The following is a 23,694-nucleotide window of genomic DNA, read 5'->3' as shown; positions in this document are numbered from 1 at the left end:
GTTAGAACTTATTTTTACATACTTTGAATAAATTAATATGTAAATATGCCTTCCTTTTTTTTTTTTTTCTCTCTTTCTTTCACTCTCTCTCCCTCTTTCACATCTTTTATTTCTCTCTCTACTCTTGGTTCCTAATATCAAGTATATTTGAATGCTATTTGAATACAAGTATATTATATTACATAGATGTATATAGTAGTATGAATAGTTTTTAAAAAAATTTATTTTAGTTTATATGATGCTGTTTTATCAAATGTGTAGTCTTGTCTTGCTAGATAACTGAATTGAAAGCTGTTAATTTAAGTTAAATATAACCAGTATTAAATTGATAAGGTGGTAGCTGAGGTACTGCTGCTTAGGGTAGGGGGTTAACTTGAGTGGTGAATACTACTCTAAGTTGGAGTTTTTAACTCCAGGCTGGATGCAAGGTTTAATCCTTACATTATTTTCACTTGTTCATTGTTATATGTATATAGTTTTGACATTCACAATATATTTTGTACACTCATTGTCACTACAAACAAAATTGAATCCTATTCAAAATCCCATAAGAGATTCAATAAATACAGCTATATTTAAAGGTACACCTAAAGGAGGAGATGTAACATTACTTATGTTGTTATTTGTTATTTTGATCATAAGATTCTTAAGTTTTAAAAATGCCAAATGACATCTTTAAAAGGAATTTCTTTAAACATTAATGGATTGAATAATCCGTGTAAAAGGGCAAGCCTAATAAGATACATTAATTTACATAAGGCCAACTTAGTCTTCCTGCAAGAAACCCATCTCTTGAAAAAATATTGATAAACTAGCCACAAACAAATATACAGTATTGGTTAGTTCAGAGCACACTCAGAAAAAAAGAGGAGTGGCTATTTTATGGAATAAAAGTATGCCCATTCCTAAAACCATTAAGTCTTATCAGGATGACAAAGGAATGTTTTGTATGGTTACAATACAAATTAATGGGAAGACTTACACTTTAATTAATGTATATTGGATAACTGGAATTGGTATTAATACAGTGAAGCATAATCTTGATAAGATCATATCATTCTCTATAGGAGATATTATTTTAGCTAGTGACTTTAATTGTATACTACATGAAAGTGATACTACCACTATAGGAAAAAGAAGAATTGCATCTAATGCAAAACATTTAAATGATTTTGCTAATTCTTATCATTTGAATGATATTAATAATCAGATAGATTCAAAATCATTACCATACACCTTTTTTCTAACAGATACAAAACTTATTCAAAAATAGATAGGGTCTTCATTTCTAACCAGATGGTAACAGATTTAATTAATTCCAAAATCATTTCATGTCCTATATCTGATCATAATTCAATTGTTTTTGAATTCATGATAAAAATACTCATAATGTTCAGATCAAAAGGATACCAGCATACTTAACTCAACTAAAAGACTATAAAGAATATATACTTTCAGAAGTACAACATTTTCTAGACATAAATAATACTCCTGAAGTCTCCATTGTCTATGTTTGGGATGCCTTAAAATCATATCTATATGGACAAAGTATAAGATGGTATAATAATAAAAGGAAATCTTGGGATAAGGAATTGTTAGATATTCAAAGTAAATTAGACTCTTATAAACATAATAATAAAGAAAATATTATGGATAAGAAAGTCATTGAAGAAATAAACAAAATAAATGAGAAATACAAAGAAATTTTAACTCATAAAGTTAAAATAACTCTAGAGAAATACAAGTTTTTGTCTTACTCAATAAGCCCCAAATACTTACATAAAACAAAAAGGTTGAATAAACAAAACCATATCAAAGAAATCTTTTCTCTAAGGAAAAAGAAGAATGTTTCTAGTCTACCGGAAATGCTAGATGAATTTAGAAATCACTTTCACAATATTAACAATAATAACATTAACATGGAACCTAAAGATAAAATAAAAGAGTTTATAACCACAAACATGAGTAAAAACTTAATAAACAACAGATTAAACTATTGGACAAAAGTATTTCATATACAGAGGTTATTACACAGATAAATAAGCTTAAATCAAACAAAGCACCGGGTAATGATGGTATTATACCAGAGATATATAAAATCCTTTCTAAAAGTACATATTCATTGATACATAAGGTTTTTATTTTGGCCCAAACTGAGTTAATAACCCCCCCATCTTGGCAATATACATTTATTTCGCCAATTTTAAAACCTAATAAAGATCCAACTAGATGTACTTCATATCGCCCATCTCATTACTTAATGTTGATTATAAAATGTTTATGAGTATTTTTGCTGATAGATTGAAGACAATCATTCCCGCCATTATAGATATAGATCAGACAGGCTTCATTGTAAATAGAAATACTTTTGATAATATAAGAAGAACTTTAACATTAATTGATTTTGCAAATAGGAAAAAGAAAGATTTAACACTTATTAGTCTTGATATAAGTTCAGCATTTGATTCAGTAAGTTGGGACTATCTGTTTACCTTACTGAAGTGCACAAACTTCTCAGATGCATTTGTAAATCTAATTGAGCATTTATACAAAGGAGCGTTGGCTTATATTAAGGTAGGAACATATGTGTCACAAAAAAATACCCATTCTTAAAGGTACAAAACAAGGATGTCCACTTTCTCTATTATTATTCACTTTAGTAATGGAGCCTTGGGCTAATTTGATCAGAAACAGTACTGACATAGAGGGTTTTGAAATAGATGAAAATACAACATCCAAAATTCAACTTTTTGCAGATGATGTTCTAATTACATCAGCAGGATCTAATTCTTCTATGCAGTCTCTATTTGATAAAATGATGAATTTTAAAAGTATTTCTGGTTTAATATTCAATGAAGAAAAAACTAAAATACTACCTATATATACACGAAAAAATATTCTCATTAGTGATTTTACTAAATATGTACCCAATTCAGGTCAGATAACTTATTTAGGTATAATACTATCTAAAGATATTAAATCTATTATATATAATAATTATAATACCTGTTTTCTTAATATACAAAATCTTTTTAATACCTGGAATAATATGTTTTTACTATGGAGGAGAGACTTACAATTATTAAAATGATAATATTTCCCAAGATTTTATACTTAATACAATCAATAATACTTCCACCTACAAAAATAATTATCAAGAAACTGAATACACTAATGTTAAATTTCCTATGGGCACCTAATAGACCTAGGATTGCATTAAAGAAACATACTAATAGCTGGTCTCAAGGGGTATTTCTTTTCCAGACTTTAATTTATATACTATCTCTTCTATTGTAAAAGTCATTACTTTATTAATAGATCAGTCATATGTCGCAAAATGGAAAGATTATTGGGAGCTAATTAGTATGCACTTCATGAAAATCTCCTTAACACATAAAAATATGATTGTAAATAACTCCATGTTATGGTTACTAAAGGAATTTTGTACTTCACCTATTACACCTAAACATATGGTTTGTTACCCATTAAATATTATTATTAGCTATCGTAACTTTATATTCATGCACCCTAAGTATAGGGAATGGAATTTTATTATATTCCCTATAATGTATACTCAGGGTATGCTTTTGTAATCTACTTCTGAAGGAACTCATTTAGCTATAGATAATGATCTAAAGTACTGGTATCAGTTGATATCTGATAATAAAGTTAAAAATCTAGATTTCTTAAAAAGTACAGTTTTGTACCTACCATAAATGTAGATGTTCGAAGATCCACATTGCTGCAGCCCTTACATATGGGTAGTCCGCTGTCCTCGGTCAGCCCGAATACCAAAGTATTGGCGTCGGTCAAGGCGCTTAAACTGACATCAGGATGTCAGGGTACAAAAGCATGACCGACGCCATTCCTCAGTCTTTTCTTGCCCCAGATGTCAGAAGGCCCTAACAAGAAAGGCCAAAGTCAAAAACCAGCAAAACCTAACCAACCACCCGTGCACTAACCATATTTACAATATGTACAACACAAACCACACCACCCCTTCAACAACAGAGGGAAGGAGGGATATTGGACTGCAGCAATGTGGATCTTCGAACATCTACATTTATGGTAGGTACAAAACTGTACTATGTTCTTCATCTCACATTGCTGCAGTCCTTACATATGGGTAGAATCCCAAAGCAGAGGTAAGGGAGGATGGCAAAACTATAAAACATTAGGAGCTGCCAACATGCCCTGTAAAATTGCAGTGGCAAACCCAGCCCTAGATTTAGAGTAAAGTGGAAGGTGGTAATGCTTAGAGAAAGTATGCACTGAACTCCAAGTAGCTGCTTCCAAAATATCTTTAGTGGCCACCCCCCCTTAAAAAAGCTGTAGAAGTGGCAGTAGCTCTAGGGGAATGAGGCCTAATCCCAGCTGGAATCTCCTTACCATGATGGGAATAACAGAAAGCAATACAAAAACCAATCCACTTAGAAATAGTTTGTTTTGAAACAGGTTTGCCCTGAGAACCCAAAGCAAAAGAAACAAACAACTGCTGAGACTGCCTGAACCCTTTAGTTCTGCTCAAATAAAATCGCAACTGTCTGTGTATATCCAAAGTATGCAAAATCCTTTCCCCTTTATTTTGGGGGTTTGCATAAAAAGTAGGCAAATGAATAGTTTGGTTTAAAGCCACACTAGAAACCACTTTAGGCATAAAAGAAGGGTTAGTACGCAAAGACACCCTATCCTTGTGGAAAATTAAGAAAGGCTCAACTGCCATAAGGGCCTGTAATTCAGAAACCCTTCTTGCAGAGGTAATGGCCAACAAAAAAGCAGTCTTCCATGATAAATATTTCAACTCTGCCGATGCTGCAGGCTCAAAAGGTTGTAGAGTGAGTTTCTCCAACACAAAATTGAGATCCCAAGCAGGAATAGGAGCTCTATGTGGGGGTCTTATATTCTTTGCCCCTCTAAGGAATTGCTTAAACAAAGGCTGAGAAAATAATGGTGAGTCACAGTCATAGTGAGCAGAAATTGCTGCAGCATGAACCTTTATAGAGGAGAGGGACAAACCTTTGTCCAATAACTCAGTAAGGTATTGAAGAGCAACACTTAAATTAGGTTTAGAAACATCAAAGTCCTTTGCTGTACTCCAAAATAAAAATCTCCTCCATTTATCTGCGTAAACTTTCCTTGTACTAGGCCTTCTGGCCTCCAAAATAACATTCAAAACTTGTTGTGGAAGCTGAGACCCTCCAGGGTTTAAAACAGAATATGCCAGGCTGTCATATGTAGAGAATGAAGTTTGACATTGAGTAAATGACTGTTCTCCTGAGACAGCAGGTGAGGAATCGAAGGCAAAGGCCATGGAGGCTCCTGTACCAGACTTCTCAGTAATGGGTACCAGTGCTGTCGAGGCCAATCTGGAGCTATTAAAATCATGTTTGGCATGTCCCGTCTGACCTTCAGCAGTACCTTTGGGAGGAGAGGCAGAGGTGGAAAGGCATACACGTGAAGATTGCTCCAATTGAATGAGAGAGCATCCACTTTCCAAGCTGTGTGATGAAACCTTTTTGTGCAAAACTTTGGCAGCTGGTAATTTAGTGGAGAAGCGAACAGATCTATGTCTGGAGTTCCCCATAACACTGTCAATTTCTGAAATACATGAGGATCCAATTTCCACTCGTGGGGATCCATAATTTGTCTGCTCAACACATCTGCTAAGGAGTTCTGTGCTCCTGGCAGAAACCTTGCCTGAAGATTTAGCTGTAAACTGAGAGCAGTCTCCCACAAAATCATTGCTTGTCTGCATAGAGGATAAGAATGCATTCTCCCTTGCTTGTTGATGTACCACATGACAGTTGTGTTGTCTGTTTGAATCAACACCTGCCCTGGAAGAAGTAAATCCTTGAAAGCTATCAATGCAAATTGGACTGCTAACATCTCCTTCAAGTTGATATGTAGATGTTGAAGTCTGGCAGGCCACGTGTCTTGTACCCATTTTCCATTTAGATGAGCTCCCCAAGCTTTGTCTGAGGCATCTGTCGTTAAAATCTGACTCGCCTCTGGCCGGGTCACAGAGAGTCCCTTGTTTAGGTGACATTCCTGAGCCCACCACAAAATTCCTTTTGAATGCAAGGTATTATCTGAATGACAGTGTCCAAATCTTGGCAGCGCTGTGTCCATACATTCTTGAGATACCATTGTAGCTTCCTCATATGCAGTTTGGCATTGGGAAGTACCAGAATACAAGATGCCATGAACCCCAAGGCTTGAAGGACTGTCCTTGCAGTCAGCCTGGACTGACGAGACAACTGGTGGAAGTAAAGAGAAAGATTCTTTTGTTTGTCCGGGGTCAAAAAGGCCATCTGGGATGCTGAATTCAGTCTCACACCCAGAAAGCACATGTCCTGAGAGGGTACTAGACTGGACTTTATTTCATTCACAGAATACCCCAGGCATCTTAACACTGCCATCACATACTGTAAATGATGAAGAAGTTCGTCCTTTTTTTGGGCCAGAATCAGGCAATCATCCAAATAAGGATAGATCTGTATTCCTCTTAGCCTGAAGAAAGCTACCACTGGAGCCAGAACCTTCGTGAACACTCTGGGCGCAGTAGATAAGCCAAAGGGCAATGCAGAGAACTGATAATGTGAAGTCCCAGCCCGAAAACGCAGATACTTCCTGCAACTGGGCCTGATAGGAACATGAAGGTAAGCCTCCTTGAGATCCAGAGTCACCATCCAGTGATCTTTGCCCAGCAGAGGTAAAAGCTGTTGTAACGTCAACATTTTGAACTTGGGAATGTCCAGATATGTGTTGAGGATAGATAAATCCAAAATTGGTCTCCACGTGTTTCCTTTCTTTGGTACTAGAAACAGGCGAGAATAAAATCCTAGGCCCACTTCTGGCAGAGGGACCGGTTGTATGGCCCCTATTTGAAGTAGTAGAGAAATTTGTTTGCGAGCCTCTAGTCTTTGCTGAGGAGGAACGTTCGGCATGCCTCTGAAAGGAGGCAAGGTATGGAAATAAAACTTGTAACCCTGGTGTATGATATCCAATACCCATTTGTCTTGGGTAATCAAGATCCAATTTTCTTTGAAGAGTGCTAACCTTCCTCCCAAAGGTGCTGCCAGGCAAGAAGGATCTGGCAGCTGAAAAAGTAGGTCATTGGGCCTGTTTATGAAAGGACTGGCCCCTGCCCTCACCCGAAGATTGTGCAGGTGAACTCCCTGTTCTAGGCCTGAAAGAACTCTGAGCTCTGCCCCTACCACGTCTAGATCTACCCCTAGACTGAGAATCATAAGAAGGATACGTCCACCCCTTAGCAGACCAATTTCTGCTAAACTTCGGAGGCTGAACTTGCAAAAAATCTTTAACAGCCTGCATAGACTTAGCCTTGTCTTCCATTTTCTTCAAGGCTGACTCCACAGGTGAACCAAACAACACATCAGACTGCAAAGGAGCATCCAAAATCCTTGTCTTAACATGGTCAGATAAATTCTGATCCTTCAGCCAGGCGTGCCTGCGAAGAACTGAGCCAGTGGCAGCCACCCTAGACGAGGCCTGCACAGCATCAAAACCACACTGTAATGAATGCTTACCCACCTGTTCAGAGACATGCACCAAATCTTGTAATTCTTTACACTCACTGCCTTCCGCCAGAGCATCCACCTTAGACTTCAATTGAGAAAGAAGAAAGTTTTGATATTTCAACATATGAAACTGGCAATTCAAAGCCCTCATAGCTAAGGTAGAAGATGTATAGACCTTCTTTCCCCATCTATCCAAAGCTCTGGCTTCTTTATCTAGAGGAACCGGATTTTTTACAACAGAGGCCTTGACACCCTTAGGTCCCTGACTAACAGTTTCTGGGTCCGCCCTAGGACTCTTATAAAGATATTTATGAGCCTCAGGCACCCTGTAATACCTATCCGGTTTAACAGGAGCAGGAGGCAGAGAATCAGGATTAAGTGAAGCCTCTGCAAATACATCTTCCACAACATCCAGAACAGGGGGTATAGCCAAGGGCCTATGCTGGGGTAACAGCAAAAACTCCCTAAGCCTTTTCCTAGAATCAGAGAAATCCTGACCTTCCAACTTAAAATGTTCCCTCATAGAATGAAGTGTCTCTGAAAAAGAAAAATCCTCTGGAGGAGAAGCAGAAGGAGTGGAATCATCTGCATCAGAATCAGAATAAGGACAGTACTCCTGCAAGTCTTCAGCTGAAGACTCTGAAACATCCGAAACCTGCTCAAACTCTGGCTCCACCCTAGGCCTTTTATCAGGAGGGGGCAAAGAACCTCTAATCAGAGTAATCAAATCTTCTGCCATTTTAAGCATGTGCTTCTTAGGCACAGACCCTGCTGAACTAGGAGTGACACCAACAGAAGCTAAAACTGGCCTGCCTCTGGGAGAAGCCTTGGAAACAGAAGGAGAAGGCCTAACCATCCTAGGAAGGGAGGGGATTACAGTAACTTGAGAAGCCCCTTCAGCCTGACCTGCCTCCTGAGAGACCACCTCCTGCAAAATCAAAGTCTCCCCCTGAGACTCCAGAGAAGTCTCCGTCGGAACCACCGGTTCCACTGAAGCCTCTAAAGAACCGGCGTCCGGAGCGGATGACTCATCTTGCCTGGGTTTAACTGCTTTGTCTTTGCGCTTGTTCGAGAAGCGGCGCGGAGAATCCGACGGCATATTATAATTGCACCGCTTCCCAAAGACCAGCCTAGCACAATCTAACCTTCGCTTAATAGTGCGTTTATTGAACCTAGCACAAAAGCGACACCCAACAACGTCGTGCTCAGGCCCCAAACAAGGAATACACAAAGAATGATAATCCCTATGCGTATCTGTTTCCCACAAGAAATACAGTTATTCACTTTTTCTGACATCCGTAAAACACTGAGGCAAGAAAAACCAAAATATTCTAACGGGTACTTAGCCAACTTGATTCAGTCTGAAACTCAATTAAAATTTCAGAACGAACGGCACTTGCAACACTGCTTCTGCATCGGACCATGCGGCAAAAAAGACTGAGGAAATGACGTCGGTCATGCGCTTTTGTACCCTGACGTCCTGATGTCAGTTTTAAGCGCCTTGACCGACGTCAGCCTAATACTTTGGTATTCGGGCCGACCGAGGACAGCGGACTACCCATATGTAAGGACTGCAGCAATGTGAGATGAAGAACATCAAGAATTTGATCTAAGAGAAACTTGCTGGTTAGAGGCTCAGACCTTTAGACAACATCTCATTGATAGAATAGATCTAATGTCTATAACAGTTAAAGAATCTATTCCAACACTGATTGATTACTTGATATTAAATTTACAACATAAAGTTTCTGATAAAGGTAAACTTTCATACATACATAAAATTATCAGACAAGAAACTTTTTACAGTGTAGATACATACTGGAATTATTTCACTTATATTAATGGGGACCCACCAAATCAACAAGATAAACAATATATATTGGAATCTGCCTATAGAACTACGTCTTCCATTGTCTGGAGACTTTATACATGGAAATTTTTACATAGATCTTTTTATACACCTTTGATGATGAATAAAATAAATAATAAAGATAATCTATGTAAGATATGTAATGTAGAAATTAATGCTAACTGGGCTCATTTGTTTTATGACTGTATAAAATTGAAAGAATACTGGAAGTCAGTTAATGAATTTTTGCAGGCTCTTTTTACAGATAATTTCATTATTTCTAAATCCCTTATATTATTCAACACACCTGTACCTCAAAGTGTTAAAAAGGTTAAGCTTCCCTTGTTATGGTCTATTCTAGCAGTGGCTAGGAAAATAATAACCAGAAATTGGATTTCAGATACACCTCCTTCGTTCAATGAATTTAAAAATGTTATGAATATAGTGTGCCATATGGAAATAAACACAATTAGGTCAAGAACAACTAGAAAACATCTTATTATATTGTATGGGATAATTTACAAAATTTGTTAAAAAAATCCTAATTTCAATAGCATGGTATTTTAGTTTAATTAATTGATCTGTTTGTAGTGGATGTCTTTGTAAATACTTTAGTTGTTTTGTTGAATGTTATAATCATATCTATTTTTAATTACTTGTATAAAATTGTTATGATATTTCTCTTGTATGTTAAGACAATAAACCTGTTTTGAAAAAAGAACTTGTCAGAGATTTGGGATGCATGGCTAGGCTTAAAGATGCCTTTGTGTTCGTTAGCCTAATAAACACATATGAACCTATGAATCCATGAACCTATAGTGTATTACTTTTCTGATGACATTTCTCTTCCATACTGACATTCAGTCATGTGCTTTGATGTTGATGGATTGATTGTAGATGTGCATGCCTAGGTGTGTCCTACACAATCCTGAAAGTGAAACATAAACATTTCAATGAAATACCTTTCATTGAGTGACTGCACAGTCATTACAACAGCATCCATTGAAACGTACACAAATTATTATGGTATACTCATAAATGGCAAAGTACAATATCTGTAAATGAACAGTACAAGTAGCATGTCTAAAGCAACAATGGATGAAACAAATTCATATTAATGTAGATTGTCACTCTGTGCAGCAGACACATAGCTTTATTTCCCTGCATCCATGAGAAAGATGATAGGGATGTGGCACAGGTATCATCCCTTGCACAGGATGTTGTATGGGGGTGCAGGAGGTCTAGGCTGACCCAATAGGTGAGCAAGTGTGTGTGTGAGTTAGGAAGGGAAGCAGGCAATATGGACCATGGAAATGTGGCATTTATGTCTGTATGTCTACTAAATGTGACAATGGCATGTGAGTATCTGAGTGAACACAGCCAAGCTCAGTTCTAGTCATAGGTGTCCTAGGTGTCTGTATGTTGGACAGGTGTGAGCCATGCATGGTAGAGCTAACAGTTCATTGCCTCCACCCCCGAACATGTGAACTGTCTCTGCCAAGAGTTGCACTGGCACCTCCTTGTCCAAGGTCAGATGCTGTGCTAGTACCTGAGGATGATTGCTGTCTGCTGTGAATGTGTCTTCCATGTGACTCCCAGGACCATGAGCCCATGGCTTGCCATGTCTTGCTGTGGACAGCACACTCCCCTTTGGAGTGCTGGATGTACTGCCATTATGGGACCATGATTGTGCATGACCATGTTGACTCTCAGCGGATGTAGTTGCTGACCTATGTCCACGAAGTTGACACTCAACTCCAACCAGACATTCCATCACAGACAATATGCATTCCAAGACAGTGTGTGATCTTTCTCAGAGCAATGTCTTTCCACTGCATCACTCAATTGTTACATGGTGTGAGCAACACAGTGGAGGCTGACACAGTTGTCAGACTGTGCTGTATCCATAACCCTGAACATTCATTGGGAGATCTTTCTGAACATGCCTGTACCTCCATGATGACCCTTAACATATGCCGAGTGACACAAGATGAGACGCAGCATGTGGTGGAGGGCCAGCAGGCCTCCTATCAGCATCCCTATCAATCTGCCTGTGTGGAACATCACCAACTGTTTGGCTATGTCCAGTGTCAACAGTCACTGCTGCCACAGTAGCCACGCATCCCTATTCAATGTCCCCACCCTCTGACTGTCCAATATCTGTGGCCACAGTATGTGTAGGCATGCTGGTTGTGTATGGTGATAGTGAAGACAGATGAGGGATATCTACCTCATGTCAGATTCAGCCCCTGCAACTCCCAGCTGTGCATCACTTTGGCCAGCATCATCATCAGAGTCTGAAGAGAGACTGACATCAGGTTGTGAAGGGAACAAAGACCAACCTTCCTGGTCACCTACGCTCTTCAGTACTATGGTGCAATATATGTTAAGCTGTATATACTGCTGTCACTATTACAGACTTATATAACCCCTAATCTCATGCAGTAGGACAAGAGGGCATTATTTTCTAACACCAAACTTTGATTATTTGGAAAGAATGCAAATGGAGAATAGTTGCATGACCGCCGAAACATACAATAATACACTGTACAAACACGTACACAAATGCATGGATCTCGCCATACCAAATAGAACCAAGATGCTCTCATCCAAAAAAAGGAAGTCAATCTGGTGGTCCCTGGGGTGAATTTTCTATTTCCCATCCACTCATCAAGATTTCTCTTGAAGAGGGACAGTAAGGTGCTCCTATTGACATGTATGGGAAGTCCAATCCACAACATGGGCAGTCTCTGGGTTATGAACCTGTCCCTCCAGCTTGTTCTGCTGATTGTGGTAATGAGGTTGAGGTCCCTGGAACATGTATTGCAGAAGAATTGGGATTTCTTTACATGTTGTATTTCTAACAGAGCTGGGTCAGACATGACTTTGTAAGTCAAGCAGAGATTGCCTCTAAGTAGGCGATATGAGACAGAGAATAGTTGGAGTTTATTTGAGTCTGTCCATTTAGGACAAGTGTTTAAGGCCTATGATCCTCTTTGTGAGGTATTTTTGTGGCCTGTCCAGTTGTTGTAGGTACATGCCAAATGGGGCATTGCACTCAATGATTGGCCTAATGAGGAATGAGTAGAGGGAGACAATGACCTCTTTCTTCCTGGATGCAAAACCCTTAGTGATGAGATGTGCCACATAGAAGGACTTTCTGACTACAGTGGCAATGTGGTGGTCAAAAGAGAGGTTGCTGTCAACCTGTGTTCAAAGATCTCATATGACACCTTCTGTGTTCAGTGGACTACCATCGATGTGGTAATTCATGGGAGCTGGGTTTTTCCCAAAGGGGATGACAATACATTTTTTTGGCATTGAGCTTAAGGCCATGGTTCTGACACCAATCATTGGTCTCAGTGAAGCCTTTCTGTAGGATGTCAACATCACTTGGGGAGTTAATTATGACTCCCAACTTGCAATCATCTGCGAACTTTGTCAGCCAAAGCCCCTTTGTGTTGGCCTGGACTTCAGAGAAGTAGATACAAAACAGGAGAAAACCCAGAACCGAACCCTGTGGGACTCCACTTGTAACTGGTCGACAGTCTGACTTGGAGTCAGCTACTTTCACACTGTGGGTTCTATCTGTGAGCCAGTTTGCAACCCACCTAGTGATATAGTGGTTGATGCCTAGCTTAGAGCATGTTTCTATGATTTCTGAGTGGGGAATGGTATCAAAGGCCTTGGCCAGATCAAGGTAAGCTGTATGAACCACCTTGCCTTCATCCACAGCTCTGGTGACTGACTTAAAGAAGTTGACCAGGTTGAGAAGGCATGATCTACCCTTCACAAAACCAAACTGTGTGGGATCCAGAGTTTGGAGGTTCCCTATATCTTTGCTAATTAGGTCCATGATGATGCATTCCATAGCTTTGCATATTAGACTTGTCAGAGGCTAATATGACAATAGTTCCTATGGTCTGTAGTCACTCCTCCTTTGTGGAGAGGGATGACTGTAGCAGAGCAGCATTTGGTAGGGACAAAGCCTGAGATGAGGCTGTGATTGAACAGGGCACACAGGTGAGGTGCCAGTTCATGCTGTAGTTCATGTAGAACACAGCCAGGGATATTGTGAGGTCCCATAGAAGCTGTATTTTTGGCCTTGAACAGTGCTGCTTTAACCTGTGCAGCAGTAATACTGGGTGCCTAGCAAACTACTAATATTGTGATTGGTCCTTTGGTGGGGGAGAGAGGGGTAAAGTGGCACTTAATCTGTTGGCCAGTGTATTGGCAATATCTGTTGGCTCAGTATAGGAGGTGCCATTGTGCAACAGTCCCGAGCAAATCTGGGTATTGTCATGGCGATTCTTTGCATAACTCTAGAAGGCCTTGTGGTTGTCTTTACTATCTGCTGCAATTCTGTTTTCATAGCTAACTTTAGAGGATTTGATGAGGAATCTCACCTTTTTGTTGAGGCTGTTAAGGGAGTTTTTCCAGTCTTGAGACTTCACCTTATTTCTCATCAGTTTCCTCTTTCTGTTGTAGAGTTTGTTTATGGCAGTGGACTACCAGATTGGCTTCCTTTTTTTGAAGGAGAGCATCTTGGTTCTATTGAGTATGGCAAGATCCATGCATTTGTGTACATGTTTGTACAGGGCATTAGCGTATGATCCGGCAAAGAGTGTGGCTGCAACTAGGATAGTAGCAATAGTGACCTATTCTTGTTTTTGCCATGATAGATACTCATGTATGATCACACACCAAACACAGGAGTCCACTGTAGTGTGCCCCATAGCAGGAACCCCACCCATATAATATATAAAAACAACAATGCTAATCAAATAGCAGTGCCTTATTACAACTGCTATCAAAGGAAGAATCAATGAGACTGCTGTACTTAGTTAACACAGCATTATACCCTTACTGTACTCTATATCCTCTGTAGGTGTAACACAGCTGGAGATCAATGGGGTCATCAGTAGAGTCTCTTATTTCTCCCTTTCCACTTTACTAAACAAAAAAAAAAAAAAAAAAAAATCTGCCATTGCTAGAATCTGCTTGTGTTCTGACTGTGTGTGCTTCTCAAACAATCTAGAAATATAGAGCTAATAAGTATATTTCTTGGCACTTTTTAACTGTTCAGAGTTGAATAAAACAATAATTGAATTCAGTTCAGAATACCGTTTGAATAAATTGCATTTACTTACACTGTATTTGCTTTAATATTGGCACAACTCAAGTGTTCTAGCTTGCACTGCATTTGAATTGTTTTAGTGCTGTTTTAGCTGCTTTTCTGTAAAAAAAAAAAGAGGTCAGTGTTCCTCTCTACTCATCCCTCAGCAGACCCATTATAGAGTAGAATGCCCTATTTGGCATGTATCTCACAAGACACCTACAACAATTGGAAAGGCCACAGAAATATCTCACTAAGAGGATTACTGGCCTCAAACAAATTCCATACGCAGACCATCTCAAAAAACTCCAGCTCTACTCCATCGCATATCGCCTACTCAGAGGCAATGTCTGCCTAACATACAAAGCTATGTCAAACCCAGTGCTGTTGGACATGGTACACTTAAAGAAATCCCAATCTCTCCGAACCACATGCTCCAGGAACCTAAACCTTGTCACCACAATAAACAGAACATGCTAGAGGGATAGATTCCTGTCCCATTGACATCCCATATTTTGGAACAAACTACCCATTCATGTCAAGCAAAGCTTCTCATTGGCCCTCTTTAAGAAAAATCTTGATGACTGGATGGGAAATAGAAAATTCACCCCGGGATCACTTCTGCAGCACTGCTTGACAGAGGCACAGGAAAATAATTTTCTTGGGTGGCGAAAGCCAGGGAACCTTTTTGGCTAGGCTTATATAGGCCCCAGGGCCGATAGCCTAGTACCTACCTATGAACCTAAAAGTTCTAAGCTGTTTCCTGCCTTTCCTGTTACTAGTCTAGTCCAGATACAGATTTGCTGTATCCAGGACCATTTGTAAGCTTCTGAGCCCACCCCCCTAAGCCTTTCTGTGTTGGAGGGAAGCCTTCTAGCTTATCAGTGGGAGTGGTAAGCAATAGGTAGCTTATCTATGACAAGAGGAGTGGTTTCTGGCCCAGAAATGATAGTGTATTGGTCATTTGGGAAGTTTTTCCATTTCTTTCAAATTTCTGGTTTAAAAGTCCATATTTGCACTTGTTTCCCTCCTTTCCTGTAACTAGTCTAGTCCAGATTCAGACTTGCTGTATCCAGGACTGTAAGCTTTTGAGCAGTGCCAAAAAGTCTGCTCTTCAATTTTTCCCTTAAATCTGCTAGTTCCCTCCTCTCCTACACTTTTACTAATTCATTAGTCTAGAACTTTATCAGATTTCTTGTAGCAATTATTGCAGAACACAAAAAGTGATGTTGTTGTTGTATTTTTTGGCTTTTTCATGGTTAGGGGTCGCCACAGCGGAACTCCGGTCTGCTAATGATTGGCAGTAGATTTTTTTACGTACCGAGTTGCCAACCCTGATGCACAACCTTTAACGAAGGTACGCCCATTCACGCATGTCTCCACACAGAAGACGCTTTAGCTGAGAATCGAACAGGACAATGTCTTACTGTTTGGTGACAACGCTACCGCAGCACCATCACTAGCACTAAATGATCCACAAGGAAAAAGCTCCAGTACTTATTATTAATGCCACCTCTCCAGGCATGTCTAAAGGTCAGTTCCCTGTGCTTTTTCCTATTAACCTGGTGAATTTAGGGATCCTGAGGCAATGTAGCAACTGCCTCATGCACACTGACAACTATCTCCTCTTACCTCTCAACACTCAGACCTGCAAGAGATGCACTTATATAAACAAACTGGAAGCTACGCACTATCCTACCAATACCAGAATAGCTGGTCAAGGGGAGACGGTCAACACTTGTACAACACTACATGGAACACATAGCCCTCCAGAACACAGATCAGCACTGCCTTCACATAAAAACACAAACCACACACCCACCTTCACAGAGGCTCTCAATAAAAATCTGCCCAAACAGCAGAGGCCACCAAGGCAGAAATGCACTTGACCACCACAACACAATACTAATCACGAGACACATAACTCTCCTAAACAGTGTGCCAATCAACCAAAGCCCCTAAGGCAAAACAGCATGCCCAACACACTAGTCATAGGTGACTTGATAGTGAAGTACACTAATGTCCCACTCACTAGGTTGAATAAGGAAAAAGTAACAGTAAAGCTGCCTGTCAGGTGCCAGGATCCACCATATAATGCATACACTCATGTCCCTCAACAACAGGTACAAATATGACTCTGTCATTGTACATCTGGGTGTGAATGACCTGAGATGTACCTCCCCAGACTACATGAAAAGAGACATGGAGGAGCTCTCGGAATATGTAGCCCAGGTGGGTATGACCATAGCCCTGAGCAGCATCCTACCATCACCCAGAATTATACCACAGTACAAGCAGAAAATTATTTATTTCAAAAATTGGATAAGTTTCTGGTGTCATTCCAATGGGATCCAGTATCTGTCTGCCTGGGATGACATGATTGACAGACCTCAATTCTTTGCCAGAGATGGCCTGCATCTGTCACCCTCTGGGCTTCCAGATACTGGCCAAGGCTCTTGCCAACCCTATAGTGCCTTTTTATGCTGTTCCAAAGACCAAATTACCACAGTAACAGCTACAAACCAATGCAATCTGAGGGTCACGCTGTTCAATGCTAGAAGTCTAAATCTCAAAAATGTACTCACTCGAAGCACTCCTTAAAATGGAGAACATTGACATTTATGCTGTAACATAGACGTGGTTCAAAGCAGCAGAAAGCACCCCTGCACTGCCAGGCTATAACTCATTCCACACCTTTTGGCCACAGAACTTGGACTGAAGCTCCAAAGGCGGTGGTGTTTCCATATTCATAAAGGATGCACACACACCCAGACTGGTAGCCCAACATAACACATCAGAGATACTTCAGGTGCAGCTAACGTTGGGTAAGACAGCGATTCAGGTCATAGTCTGCTATAAGTCCCCAACCATGTCCCAAGGCTTACACTCCACTTTCCTAAGCACCCTGGAGAATATTAGGGTCCAACCTAACACTCTCATACTGGACGATTTCTACTACCTCTCCATTAACTGGAAAAACTACTCATGTACCAATACAATTATCCAACGTTTCCTGGAATTCATTAATTCCAATGCTCTAGACCAGCTCATTCTTACCTCCACTAGATGTAGCAACATCCTTCACCGAGTCATTAATAACATGGGTGACCATTCCTCTGCACTAATAGTCAGCTCCTCCCTGGTTAGATCTGACCACAAACTAATCACCTTGGAAATCCACACCCCCCCCCCCCCCACAAAAGTAACTACCATGAAAATTTCTCCAAAGCTAACTTTCAGCTCTTAAAATCAGAGGTGGCAAACTTCACATCATCCATGCAGATAGACAATAGTTGCATCACTTGCATGACTGCCGAATCATACACCAATGCACTGTATGGTATGGTGTATGGAAAAACTCCCTTATCAGCCTCAACAAAAAGTTGAGATCCCTCATCAAATCCTATAAAGCTAGCTATGAAAACAGAATTGCAGCAGATAGTAAAGACAACCACAAGGCCTTCTATAGTTATGTAAAGAATCTCCATGGCAATACCCAGATTTGCTCTGGGCTACTCCACAATGATACCTCCTATACCGAGCCAACAGATATTGCCAATATACTGGCTAACAAATTCAGCACCAACTTTACCCCTCTCTCCCACAAAGAACCAATCACACTACCAGTAGATTGCCAGGCACCCAGTATTACTGCTGCACAGGTTAAAACAGCACTGTTTAAGGCCAAGAATACAGCTTCTATGGGACCTGACAATATCCTTGGCTGTGTTCTAAATGAACTACAGAGTGAACTGGCACTTCACCTGTGTGCCCTGTTCAATCACAGCCTGTCCTCAGGCTTTGTCCGTACCGAATGGTGCACTGCTACAGTCATCCCTCTCCACAAAGGAGGAGTGACTACAGAACCTGGGAACTATCACACTATTAGCCTGACGATTCTGATATGCAAAGTTATAAAATGCATCATCATGGACCTAAAAATCAAGGATATAGGGTATGTCCAAACTTTGGATCCCACATAGTTTGGTTTTTGTGAAGTGTAGATCATGCCTGCTCAACCTTGTCAACTTCTTTAAGTCAGTCACCAGAGCTGTGGATGAAGGCAAGGTGGTTTATACAGCCTACCTTGATCTGGCCAAGGTATTTGATACCATTCTCCACTCAAGAATCATAGAAAAACTCACTAAGCTATGCGTCAACCCCTATATTACTAGGTGGGTTGCAAACTGGCATACAGATAGAACCCACAGTGTGAAAGTAGCTGACTCCAAGTCAGACTGCCAACCAGTCATGAGTGGTGTCCCACAGGGTTCGGTCCTGGGTCCTCTCCTGTTTGGTATCTACTTGTCTGAAGTCCAGGCCAGCACAAAGGGACTCTGGATGACAAAGTTCACAGACGATTGCAAGTTGGGAGCTATTATTAACTCCCCAAGTGATGTTGACATCCTGCAGAAAGGCCTCACTGAGACCAATGACTGGTGTCAGAACCATGGTCTTAAGCTCAATGCCAAAAAAAGTGTCGTCATCCCATTTGGTAAAAACTCAGTTCCTATGAATTACCACGTCAATGGTAGTCCACTGAACACAAAAGGCTTTATAAGAGATCTGGGAACATAGGTTGACAGCAACCTTTCTTTTGACCACCACATTGCCATTGTGGTCAGAAAGTCTTTCTATGTGGCACATCTCATAAATAAGGGTTTTGCATCCAGGAAGAAAGATGTCATTGTCTCCCTCTATTCTTCCCTAATTAGGCCACTCATCAATACAATGCCCCATTTGGCGTGTACCTCACTAGACACCTGCAACAACTGGAGAGGCTGCAAAAGTACCTCACAAAGATGATCCTAGGCCTTAAACAGTTGTCATATATGGACAAACTCAAAAACCTCCAACTATTCTCTGTCTCATATCGCCTACTTAGAGGCAATGACTGTTTGACTTACAAAGCCATGTCTGACCCAGCTCTGTTAGAAATGCAACATCTAAAGAAATCCCAATCCCTCCACACCACATGCTCCAGAGACCTCAACCTCATTACCACAATCAACAGAACATGCTGGAGGGACAGGCTCATAACTCAGAGACTGTCCATACTATGGAATAGACTTCCCATACATGTCGAACAGAGCACTTTACTGGCCCTCTTCAAGAGAAATTTTGATGAGTGGATGGGAAATAGAAAATTCACCCTGGGGATTTCTCCAGTGGCTCTACTCGACAGAGGCGCTGGGAACTAATGTTGGGTGGCATGATGCCAGGGTAATCCTAAGGGCTAGGCTTGTAAAGGCTCCAGGGCCATTAGCCTAGTACACACCTATGAACCTATGAACCTATACATACTTATGGATGTAATCCCCATTCCCCCTAAGTATATTCAAACATATGCATCACGTTGGAAACAAAATGTTTACATACCTGATGGAGTACAATACTCCTCTGTTGAAAGATACTGCTATATAAGTACTCTGTCAATGAGTTAACCATACAAACTAACTCTCATACCAACTGGTTCCTCTAGCTTTTTAAGATGGTTCTCATTAGCAGGTGATTGTCTCTGAACCAATCAATGATTCAAAAATGCTACATGCAGCCTACACAGATGATTTGCAATATAATCATACAAGTCCATGCAACTATTCAAGATATAAGGCCTCAGTGTAGATTCCACCCCCTTTCTCATATGTTGGGGTGGAAATTACTGTGGTAAAGATACTACATCAGCACAGAGACAATGTTTGTAGCAGCTACTTTTTACATACAGACGTGTGTGCTACAGGCTGAAGCTGCAGGCAATAGGCATGACAAGCTGAAGAATGTGCAGTACAACAACACTTAAGTGTCATAGTGGGACCTGTGGAAGCCTGGGTGAACAGCCAGAGCCAGACTGATGGAACTCATCCCACTGGAAATTAAGGTATGTGTCAAGGTAAGTATGTTAGCCAAAGGTGTCATTAACAAAGTAAAAGGCAACATGCTTGGTGTGTCCTAGAACAAGGTAGGGGGTACATTAACCATTATGTCAAGCAGTTGGACAACTGCCAAGCCATGTGCTATGTCCTGGTAGTCATCTGGAACATGTGTGCTGGCAATCCTTGCTTCTAGCATGACCTCCATATATGTATGTTACTTGTGCAGCTGTGGTTGTCTGTAATATCACTAGCAAATCATTGTGGGCTGCAGTCTGATATTGCTGGGCCACAATTTCAGTACACACTTCAACATCATGTGGGAATTCAGGCTAATGCATGACCTGACATTCTCTTCACTTTCTAGTGTTGTACTAGGACTAGTTAAGAGTGGTCCTATCTGTAGACCTTTGACTTCCATTATTTAGAAGCAGACATTCTATCTGTACTGTTTTGGGTGGATTAATAGGTGATGAGACAGTCATATATACCACAATTTATAATGGTGATATCCACATAGATGTATTTTAAATGCAATGCTAGACACAGTTGAATTTGAAATCAGGACAATATGGACCAACATTAACATTGTCAGAGAATCTAACAGATCGAGCTACAGAGTCACTGTTATAACAGGTGTATTTTTACATGTTGTAGATATAATTGTACACTTACCTGCTGTTGCATACCTCACTTACATCTATTAATCTGTGTATGGCTTTATAATGATATATTTCTCTACCAGAGTCCCAGTTAAACTCCTATTTTTCCATTAATATTTTAGCAGATTTGTGCAATGTGGCATGAAGCTCAGCATCACATAAACATGCTTAATGATAAGAAAATTATTATATTTTCTTAAAACATCTGTGTTGTTTACCTGGCTGTGTGGCTTGGTGAGTTAATATACCATTGGTTGAGTCCACTGGTACTGGGTTCAAAATAGGGTGTTCTTTTTGAATGTGATTATTATGCTTTCAAATACATATAGTAATATACCACCATTTAGTAGAACTTAGCAATGCTGCACAAAGAGCATTATCTTGCAAAAAAAATCTTTAAAGAAAAAATTTGGGAGATAGGATAGTGGTGAAATGGGGTGCAAACAGTAGGATTAACAAGGTGAAAGGCAGGTAGGTGTGTGCAGGAAGGGTGTAGGAAAGAACCACAAGTAACCATTTTTTCAGCAGCAACTGTAAATCTTAAAAGTTTTTTTTAGCTGAATTTGGACTGTTATCCCCAGAGAGAGTAGTGACAACAACACAAATGCATTGACAAACTAATTGGACCAAATTAAGTGTGTCCAGTGGACAAGTGTGCAAACTGGAGAGCCATGTATGGGATGATATTTTTTGGGGGTCAGTTGCCCTTTTTTTAAGAAAGAGTGGAATGTTGGGGAATGGACATAGGTATGTTTGGGGAAGGTAAGTTGGGAAGATGAGGAAGCTTTTGCAGACATACAAGACAGCAGACAGAGTTGGTGTGGGACACAAGAGGAGGGTGAACACCTTGGTTGGGGATGGTGTTGTGAAATCCCAGTCCCATGGCATCAAACACGGTAGCAGTGTGACTCAAGTCCCACCCATGGGAATGTCGGCACTGCACCTTCACTGCTCCTGTGGAGGCAGTGGTTAACACTAGCACCTGGGGACTGACTGTCCCACCAAGATGGACAGCTTGCTCTCCATCCAATGTAGGTGTGCACCAACATTTTGGCACACAAGCCTACGCACCATGACTGGTTGTTGGTTTTGGGTGATGAATGAACCCCCTCCACCTCCACTCCCAGAGTGAAGGTACACGCCCAGCCTGTGGGGCAGAACTACCCGACTGAGCAAGTACTGTAAGTGTAGCAGAGGGGGGGTGCTAGCAGGCTGCAGCCCAGATGTGCTGGGCTCCAGTACCTCCTCCAGGGGAGCCAAGGTACGTGGATCACCAGGAACTGGTCTGCCTTGTCTCACTGTGGTAAATGAAATATAAACATAAAAGAAAAATAAACATAACTCAAACAAATGTAAGGAATAACATAACAGAAAACAGTAATGAGTAATGGAAACAAATTGAAAATAATATAAAAGCCTGCATAATGCTCAGCTCTTCCTCTTCTTCCACATTAGCCTCATCCTCCTCTTCTGTCACATTTCACTCCCCTCATAGTCTGCATGATCCTAAGGCTCTCCTATCCCCTTCTCTGTTACCATATCCTTAAGCTACCGCTCAGACTGTAATGCCTCTATTTTTCTTAACTCTCTCACTATCTTTTTGCATCACTAGCTCTCTGGCTATTATTTTCCTAACTGAAACCAGTGTTCTATTTATTCATGTACTATAACAGTCAATGTCATACAATGTACTACCTACACACTATTTTTTTGGACACTATCTACTCATAGGCTATGTATATGGTGAGAGTGACTATTATTGTATGTATTGTTTTAACTCTAAAGAATTGTCTAGATGTGTAGTATATATTGTAATAACTTGTAGCATAGTTTATGTTCTTTCTACCTATTTTTGTATAGTATTTCTAATGTCATTTGTATTGTATTGGATTATACTCTATTTGTATTGTACTGTATGTGGAGTTTTTCTTCCCGGGCCTCTGCTGACAATGGGATCTGTAGACACAGACTAGCCCAGTAAACAAATTTCAAGTAAAATAAATAAATAAATAAATGAGGAACACACCTGTCAGAAAAATATGTATTAATGTGTGTATTAGTAATATGCTTAGTGTATTTAGAGCTTGAAAACGGTTAACACATTTATTCTATTTCATACTGCATAAATCTGTACAAACTGCAGATGCTTTCTGACCTTGTATTGTTAACTGAAATCTTTACTTGTGCCTTGGAAATTTACTGAGAAGCAGATGATTTCTGCTTGCATTGGGAAAATAATGAATAGAACAATACTACTTGTATGAAACTTAGACAAAAAGTTCTGCTTGTGCTATGAGAAAATACACGGCTGTAGAAGCTATAAATAATTAGGACAAAGCCTGTTTGAAAATATGAACTGCAATCAGCATTTGCTTGTATCTGAATTAGAAGAGTACCTTGAAATGTAACACTGTACAATAGAAACTTGTAAACGAATTAGAGTCCACCAAGGCCAGGTTGTTTTTCTCAAACGTTTCTCACAAATCTAGTCATGTCAGCAGAAAATCTGAGTAACATCGGCTGTAGAACAATACTGAAAGTTGTGTTTGATTACGTCAGCCATAGAAGGCCATGTCTTGTAAAACAGTATAAGAATAAGAATACTTCCTGTTAGTAGTTAGACAAATCCTTGTATTTGCATGTTTTTGTCTCCTGG

The sequence above is a fragment of the Protopterus annectens genome, chromosome 5.part0 (assembly GCF_019279795.1).
Source record: "Protopterus annectens isolate FY-2018-M chromosome 5.part0, PAN1.0, whole genome shotgun sequence".
Classification (NCBI taxonomy): Eukaryota; Metazoa; Chordata; order Ceratodontiformes; family Protopteridae; genus Protopterus; species Protopterus annectens.
Note: the sequence above shows the minus strand (reverse complement) of the source record.